The sequence below is a fragment of the Phoxinus phoxinus genome, assembly GCF_949152265.1.
Source record: "Phoxinus phoxinus genome assembly, chromosome: 3".
NCBI lineage: Eukaryota > Metazoa > Chordata > Actinopteri > Cypriniformes > Leuciscidae > Phoxinus > Phoxinus phoxinus.
Window position 1 is genome coordinate 10801544 of NC_136878.1, and position 9507 is coordinate 10811050.

Consider the following 9507-nt stretch of genomic DNA (forward strand, 5'->3'; position numbering starts at 1 on the left):
GGGCATCCAGGTTCAAATCCCGACTTTCAGCAATTGAACGAGACAGCTATGATCACCATGCATTTTCGCTGTGTGGAAAAGTGCAGTTTTGACAACTAAAGAAAAATAAATAATATGTGTTTAGAAAATGTGTGACTTTTGCCACCTTGGTTTAACCCTCTTTGGTCATTTTTGACCGAAAATGATTACTGTTTTATGTTTTTTCAAAAAAAAAAAATACTTCATCGGAATGGTACGAAACTTGGAAACTTTTTTCCACACACACACACAAAAAAAAAACTCATGAAAAATATTCAAAAAGGTTAAATGGTCCTAAAAAAAAGTCACACTTGTACTCCTTGTGGTCAAAAATAACCACATTGGAAATGAATGGAAAACGGATTTCATCTAGTGGAAACTTTTGGTACTGCGCCCAAACAAAATCTTAAAGAAAGCTAGATTTTAGCTAAAATCTAACTTGTTTAGATTTATGTCTTTGATTTTCTTGCAGTTTATGAGTAGAACATATTTTGGAAAATATATATTCATATAAAAATGTAATAGTATTTTTCAGAACAATAAAAGTGAAATTCTATAACTTTTTTTAAGTTCACTTAAAATAATAAGCAATAATCTGCCAAGTGTCGTCTTTAAAAAGAGACAAACTTAAGTCTGTGCTTCAAAACATTCAAGATTTATGACAGTTTAAGTTGGAAATTTAATTTTCATGTCTATGATCGACAAGTGAATAAATGGATTATAACTACTGCATAAATTTAGTACCATAAATCCCCTAAAAATACAAAATATTACATGAATAACATTATCAAACTAAAATATGGTTAATTCATTTAATTGAAATGGTAATGATAAAAATATTCTGTAATGTTTGACTGCCAGGGTTATGGGCAGGATGCTTCTGCTTATTCTGCTATAGTTGGAACTATTTTTTTTTTTTTCAAATTAAACAGCTGAAAGCCCTTTTAGTAAAAAAAAAAAAAAAAAAAAAAACATAAACATAAACCGACCCATCTATTAAATTCCTGACCTTCACCAATAACAGACTTAAATATAGAGTACTAATTGGTTAACATGATGGTTTATATAACTGAAAGCCTTGTTGGCCTGACAACTTCTGATAGGTCTTCTGAACATGTCAACAAGCTACAACAAGCTGATGTGCAGGATTTGTGCAAAATACACTTGTTTAAAACACACTCAAAAGCACTCACAATAACAAGGTGAAATCTTATGGGAAACTGTATTCAAACAATCCATTGGCAGTAGTTCCACACATTGGAAATGGGTTTTCTTAACTTTAAATTCAACTTAACTACCTGACAAAGCAACCTAAATAAATGATTAAAATGAAATACAAACAAACACACATTGCAACCCAACCAAATCTTTTGCAGTTAAGTATTAGCACACACTAGAATGTAACTGTTTCTGGCATATGTAACGCTGGGTGCACCAGCTGTGCAAAAGTTACAACTTACAATATTTTTGTGTTGCACCATTAAATTTAGTTGAAGCATAACTCTACGTATACAGTAAATATTTACGAGAGCATCCAATCAGGAGTAACGGTTGGAATATAATAGCAGACTGCTATTCTCTCTCGTTTTACCTGACAGACTTGAATTCTTTAGATATGTATGATAATGCTGAAATTTACACTCGCTTACATTTTAAGAAAGAGAAGATTAATTTGTTAGCGACTCTTCAACACGGACCCGTCTTAACAGCGTGTCTCTGCGTGCATCGCTCCGTGTTGTACATATTACAGTCATAATAAATAAATATCATAAATATATTTTATTTCAGTCTCTGAATGTTATTTACATACAAATACCTACAGTATTATGCTATTCATAATTAAGTAGTAGCCTATTGTATTTAATGGAAACTTATTTTTACCGTTAGTTACGTGAGGCAAAATAAGTTAGAATGAAGGATAATCTGCTCACTTATTTGATGGCTGAGGGCATTGAGGGCAGGGTTCGAAATGAGGGGGGTCTGGGGGGGGGGGGTCCCGGACCCTCCATAAGTCATTAGGGACCCCCCATAATAATTTATTTTTGGATTTTGGGGGGTCCCCGACAAGTATATTTTAACATTAAAAATTAGTGTGAAAATTATAGGTCTTTAGTGACGTTTTATATTTATAACAGTAATTTATTTATTTTCTAGCGTGAGGCAGCAATCAGGGCAGCTATTAGCAGCGTCCTACAGCGTCACAGACGAGACGCGAAGAGGCGTCGTCCATATTTTGTTTACAGTCTAGTCACAGATTGTTGTTGTGGTGCTCCCGCAGCTGAACGCGGCAAAAGAGTGAAATCCTGAATGGAAATCCTGTAAGTGCTTTGATTATGTTTATATCTTGCTTATAGTAAAATATTAGGAGTTCGAGTTGCATTAACTAGATACCCAGTGTAATGATTAGAAGAGTAGGCTACGTTTGTTTATTGCTTGCTGTAACTTAGGCTATGTGTATGAAGTAGAACGGAATGTGTAGTGTGTATTAATATATTGAACCGAAAGAAACGGTACGGTACGGTATATATAAAAATAAATAAAACTTGCGTGCAAATTAAGTAATTAATGTAATGCGGAGCGGAACTACTGTTAACGTTAGATACGCGGGTTCTTTAGGGACCCTGCCTTAGCTCTGAAGCAGGCTGCGATGTAAGATTGCAATGAATGCTGGGATAGTGTGTGTGTGTGTGTGTGTGTGTGTGTGTGTGTGTGTGTGAGAGAGAGAGAGAGAGAGAGAGAGAGAGAGAGAGAGAGAGAGAGAGAGAGAGAGAGAGATGGTAAGCTATCTAGGAAGCTAATACTATTAAACCAGACAGTTTCTGTTCTCATTGACTTCCATAGTAGGAAAAAAAAAATACTATGGAAGTCAATGAGACCAGAAACTGTCTGGTTACTGACATTCTTCTAAATATCTTCCTTTCTGTTCAGCAGAAGAAAGAAATTCATTCAGATTTAAAACCACACGAGGGTTAGTATATGATGACAGAATTTTCATTTTAAAGTATCCCTTTAACACTCATATTATAATAATAAATTGTATTTCTTAAGTAATATTTATCTTCATTTTAATTTTGAGAACTAGTTAAGACAAATAAATAAAATGTGCCTGGACATGTTGATTTTGAATAATGTGGTTACTATTGGATTATTGTCATTTTAATGGCTTTTAGTCATATTAGAATATATTACGTTTTTTTTTTTTTTTTTTCACGTGTCCCTAAATATTTTAGATCAGGTTATGGATTGACTACTTTGAAACAAAGTAAACGTTCTAATGTAGGTACAGTCTTTTCAGACATCATTATTTTTCAATCCAGCGGCCAGTTGTTTTACAAATTACATTTAATGTAACATAAGGGATGAGAAATGCCATTTGTATTTGTATCAAACCCCTTGAAGGTGCATGGTGCTGCCATAATGAGTACACCTGGTGGATTTAGAGTCAACTTCCTTGCTCAAGGACAGAATGACCTGTTATTCACTTTGTCATGTCAGGGATTAGATTTATTTAAGGTGATGTAACTTTGTTGCTCCAGAGTTAGAGGTTTACCTGTTAGATTATAGCCACTTCTCCAGACACCACTACAATACTGGGCCTAGCCCAAACCATGAAAAACATCCCAAGACCATTATCCCACCTTCAACATTGGTCCATATAATTTTGCCTACAGTATATAGTGAAGCAAGGTATTCTTCAGAATTTTTTATAATTTAATAATTACATTTTAGGGGACCCCCCAAGAGTCCTAAGTCATTTCGAACCCTGATTGAGGGTAAGCGTCATATTATGGGACTATGCATTACTTTATGGAGAGCTCACGACCTACTAGTACATTCTGCCTCAAGAACTAATGGTGCAACCAAGTAAAGTACAGTTAGTTACAAACTAGCTAGTAGTTAAGCCTCTAGTGGGACTTTACATTCCAATTTAAGTAAGAACTTCCGAATGGCTGGTGCAACCGAATCCAGGTCAGTTATTTGCACAGCAATTGCTTTCTGAGTAATATAAAGCAATATAAAGCATAGAAGTATTTTTTATAATCTATCCACTTCTAAAATTACATAACATTATAATTGAAAATAATACTTAAAATAATAATTAACTATTACTCTCCTAATCTTGTCCCATGCAAATCATTATTCGTGCAAATTGATTTGGTAAACTTCAGTTTTACAAGTTTAAATGAAATGCACACAATGTAAAGTTGTTAAAAAATACTTGCATTAGTTCATTTTAATGATCAAATTGAGCATAGCAAAAAGAGTTAATTTGGAGTGCAGTCACAATGCTCTTGATTTCTTCACACTGGATTGTAAACCAATTTTATATATCCATTAACTCCACATTATGTTTATAAATTGTGTCTCTGAGCATCAATTTTATTGTCCTTTTGTAGTATCAAGAGAGGTTTTTGAAAGGCTTCCTCAATATCATTTCAAACATATTACGATTGGCCCATAAGCTTATTAAATCTAATCAAGTGGGGATTTCAGCTGGAATGCATCCAAAACATTCTTTCCCCATTTCCCACTGAGGTACAAGAATACCTCTAACACACTGAAGAAAAAGAGAAAGTCTCCATATCAAAAGGTAAATAAGCCCCTTAAAAAATCAATATTCATCCACACTTGATTAAGGCAGAACACTAATCTTTAGACGGAGGCAACGAGCGACCCAGTGTGTTTTTCTCGTTTTAATTGCACTTTCCCACAGAATCATCGCAGCATTTCTTTCAGATCCCCTTTGTGTGTTTATTCATAGCAGCCGCTGCAAAGGTGGATCTGTTGTTTAACTGTCACTGACACGCAATAACAAAAGTCAGTTCTGTCTGTTTGGCCCTGTGTCAGTACCTATAAACTACACAGATATTTATGTGAACATTAAAGTTTTGTAGTGTCTTCTATATAAGCTCAACAGTTTGGGTTCCACTAAAATCTAAACTGTACTTACAACTGTCAGTAATTCTGAGTAAATGACTGCAGATAACCTTTTGAACGCAATTCCTTTGACAACTGAAGGCCTGTTTGTAGCATGCTAATCCACAGGAGGCTCAACAGGCCTCTAAGTACATTCCCCTTTGATAAAGCCCAGAGGATACTTGTAACTTGAGGATACTTGTACTTGTACAAAGTAAACTACTACTTTGGATGTCTTGTAGGATGCAAAAGTTAGATATGCCAAATATTATGGGAATAGTCAAAGTTAGTGTACTACTTTTACTAGATGTAACCGGGTGGTAAATACCCTTAAAGTTTGTTTTTTTCCTTGCATGTTAAAATCTTTTATTTTATTTCATTGTCATTTACACTTTAATTATAAAGATGAAAAATCAGAGATTACATGTACTTCCAGTCATTTGGTGAGTCAGTCATTTGGTGAGACGTGCATCGGGCAGTGCGAGAGAGATGCGCACTCTCGTGAAATTGTATGATTTGAAGTCATCCATGGGTAAATACAATGTTTTGTGAATATATTTTAGTTTAATACCATTTGTGGATGCATATTTTGTTGCAGTAATTCGGAGAACTGTCATATTTGGAAAGTTATGTTGTGTGTAATGTCCGCGATGCTATGACGTCACACCATGCGGTGTAGGCCTGATTATTTGGCGTTATGCCAAATGTTATACACTTCAATTTTTTTCAAATGTTTCATGTGCTTTTCTTGTGATAATAATTTGATGTGATTATTTATCCAGTGTGCCACATAATGTTGGGGATTTCAGCCCTCGTGAAGTGAATGTGATGGTGTGTTGGAGCTGATTGTTATGTGAGTGTTATTTTCTCTCTCATGATATGTAAGTGGGTAATATGTAAAATGTACTTATGTTGTTTTGTTCTCTTTGTACAGTCTTCCCACTGCCGTATTGCATTGTAACGTTTTGTAATAGTTGCGTTACTTTTATTTTTGTTTTATTTTAATTTTTTTGTATTTTAAACCGGTCGTATTTTTGTGCCGTGTTTGAGGATATTGTGTTTATTATACACAAGTGGGCGGTGATACTCAAGCTTACAGTGTTACAGAGATAATTGCACCCGGAGTAATGTAGAGCAGTGAGGTGGTTTAAATTTTATCACCAGCTCTGTGAACATTTATTGAATTTTGTTTTTCTGCTCTTTTCTGTTTCTTTTGTGAACATTTAAAACTGGAACTTTTGTTATCAATTAAATTGATAAACCACTTTTGAAAATAATTTGTTATTTGTTATTTTACATCATTAAATGAATAAACTTAAAGTAAATAGAAACCCCTAATGTGTTCCTTGTGGTAAATATAAATCCCTGGTCACACAAATATGACAACTGGCAGCTTGTAGTTGACCTGTGGACCTTAGAGTTGACTCAAACGTTCCTCCCCAAAATTCCTGAAGAGAGATAAAAACAGAAAATGTTGACTCCAGAAGGCTATTCGAATACAAACAGAAGAACTTTAAACTTGAAAATTCTAGTTTAGAATTTCCATTTTTAAACGTACTGTGGCAAACGCTGGCTCAAAACTGTCCTGAGATTGGCAACGCAGGCGAAGCATCAGTTAAACACTGGCTCTGATCCACACTTTTAACAGGCGTCCCAGCAGTAGAAACCACTGTGTATCTCTGGCATTAAGGTGACATTCTATATGGAGATTAATGCAGCCTGACAGGAATATTGATCAGCTAGTACGCATTTCACACTAGGGACTTCTGCGCTCCTCAGACAACTGCTACGGGACTTCTATCCGTCTAATCATTCTTTAACCTTCTCTCAGTGCAATCCACAATGATGTATTGTGATTTTCCCTAAGACTTCCCTCGATCTTCCTTAATTTCTCTCTCTCTCTCTCTCTCTCTCTCACACACACACACACACACACACACACACACACGTACCCCATGCCAATCTCCAGGTATGGTGAAGACACATTTCCCTAATTTCCCACAAAATTAGGGCAGTAAGATCAATTTCCAAAAGATTATTTTTTTATTCCTCTTTTTAGGCAACTTTAGCATGGGTGTCTAAAACTTATGCATAACACTGTATATGTGTGGTTAACATGGTCCAGTTATCCCCTTCTGGTAGATGCTGTAACTACACCATTATATATATATATATATATTAGGGCTGTCAAAAGATGAATCGCGATTAATCGCATCCAAATTAAAAGTTTGTGAGTGATTTCTGAAGGATCATGTGACACTGAAGACTGGAGTAATAACTGCTGAAAATTTAGCTTTACCATCACAGGAATAAATTATAGTTAGAAATATATTAAAAAAGGAAATGGTTATTTTAAATTTTAATAATATTTCAAAATATTTCTGTTTTTATTATATTTTTGACCAATAAATGCTACCTTGATGAGCATAACAGACTTCTTTCAAATGCATTAAAAAAAATCTCACTGACCCAAACTTTTGAATGATAGTTCATAAATATCTCAGCATTTAATAGCACATGTTTTGTTGGTTCATATGACTTGTTAAAAAAAAGTCTCCTTTGGTGCACAGTATGTTGTTTATTCTCCCTCATTTTATTCCCATATAGCTTAAACATTCATCATCGCACACATCAGTTATAAACGGAAGCTCAAGCCTGCTTGCTTGACGTGTGAGAACCAATGAGGTTCAAAAGCCTAAATTCAGTACAGCGTATAAAGTGATCGTGTCTCTTCAGAAAATTTGGACTAAAACACAAAATTCATAAGGATTAGTTCAAAGATATCTTTATGGACTTTTTTTAACGTGGTAGTTGCATAGACTTTCAATGGAGGGACAGAAATCGCTCAGATTTCATTAAAAATATCTTAATTTGTGTTCCGATGATGAACGAAAGTCGAAAGGGTTTGGAACGACATGAGAATGAGTGATGACAGAATAAAATTTTTTGGGTGAACTAACCCTTTAATCTTTGCTCTCACAAAACCACAGACAGTCATTTTCTAACCCAATACACCTCGCTTGCATTCAACCCTTGCTGGAACACACACACACACGCGCGCACACGCGCACACACACCTTGGATCACAGTTGAGGGTTGCTATAGCCTGGTGTTTCGAGTTTACGCAGCGTTGTTCAAATTGCCCCCCTCTTGTGGTCGTCTCCTTCCCTCAGTAATGGAGCTCCCTGCAGCGGCAGAGCCCGAGAGATCCCAGACTCCTCTCTCTCAGCCCGACACCCTATCCATTCCCCTCCACCCCCTCATCACCCACAGCCAAACTACACCGTGCCACAACGCAATAAAACAAGATGAAAGCCCTGCATGGAAAGTCAATACGAATCTTTCAATAGCTGCTCTCTCTCCGGGGACTGAGAAGGAATGGGATCATAAATATAACCCTCTCTTTCGCTCGCTCTCTTTAGGAAGATCCTGGGAGAGTATTGATCAGACTGTGGCTCTAAAAGGCTTTAATTGGCCATCTCTTATTAGGGAGAGTGAAAGGTACGGGTGAGAGAGACACAGAGACTCGCTTCCTCACTCCACACAGCATGTTAATTCAGTGTAAAATGTTTTTATTTTTATGTTATTTTTTGCCGACAGCCTCAAACGTCATGTGGTATGACACAAACAAGAGACAATCTGTGCGTCTGGCCTCATTTCCACACAGAAACCTCCTCAACATGAAACTCGGCACAGAACGCCCTCCGGCTCCTCTGATGGCTTTGAGACTTGTCACTCTTAGAGATAATATCTGTATTCCTGTCATCTGTACTTGCAGACACAAAATGCTACACTGAAAATCTAAAGAGATGTACATTAAAGTTAAACTTTAATTAAAAAGTGTGTCTGTTGTACAGTATGTTCTCCTAAATGAAAATTACGGTGGCCAAGAGAGCTTAACGTGATGCAACTGAAGAAAGCGCATGTAAATAGAAAAAACCCAGCAAATTAATTTTCATCAGTTTGACAACATATGCGCTGCAACACAACCAAATACAGAAACACGCCGCAAATACTCACAACGCAGCCAAATACAAAAACAAGCTGCAAATTGTACACTCAACGTGCTGCAACTGATGAAAACACATGCAAATGGAAAAAACACCAGCAAATTAAGAAAAAAATAGGTTGCTATGTGGTTTCTAGAGTATTCTGAATGGTTGTTAAGTGTTTCTCGATGGTCGACGTGACATTTAAGAGCCCATACACAAGTCTCTGTGATATGGCTGGGGTCTCTCAATGTACTGTACTGTATGTCTACGGATTTTTTTATTACATTTTTTTGCCCGTTGTATCATCTGCCAATTATTCTGAAAGTTCAAATGTTTTTCTGAAAGTTGAATAATCTTTTTTTTTTAAAATCATATGGCAGGTAAAAATTGCTTAGAAAAGTAATGTATATTTCTCATCAACAATTTGCATGATTTGAGCTGTCATTCACATCTGGGTTAAATACACATTTCATCATTACACATGTTCCCTGGGAATTTAACCAGTAGATGTGGAATTTCTAGCACCAGTTTAGCATACAGAAACAGTAGAAAGAATATACATTACAATATTTTATGCAGT

The 9507-nt window shown here is 35.8% G+C and overlaps 1 long non-coding RNA gene across 1 annotated transcript; it reads left to right on the top strand.

The window, feature by feature from the left end:
• Nucleotides 1-2271: 2271 nt before the first annotated feature.
• On the top strand, nucleotides 2272-8702 carry LOC306996019. The gene is made up of 3 exons (XR_013796978.1): nucleotides 2272-2336; nucleotides 8358-8436; nucleotides 8536-8702. It is a non-coding gene; the product is annotated as an uncharacterized lncRNA (long non-coding RNA).
• Nucleotides 8703-9507: the final 805 nt, after the last annotated feature.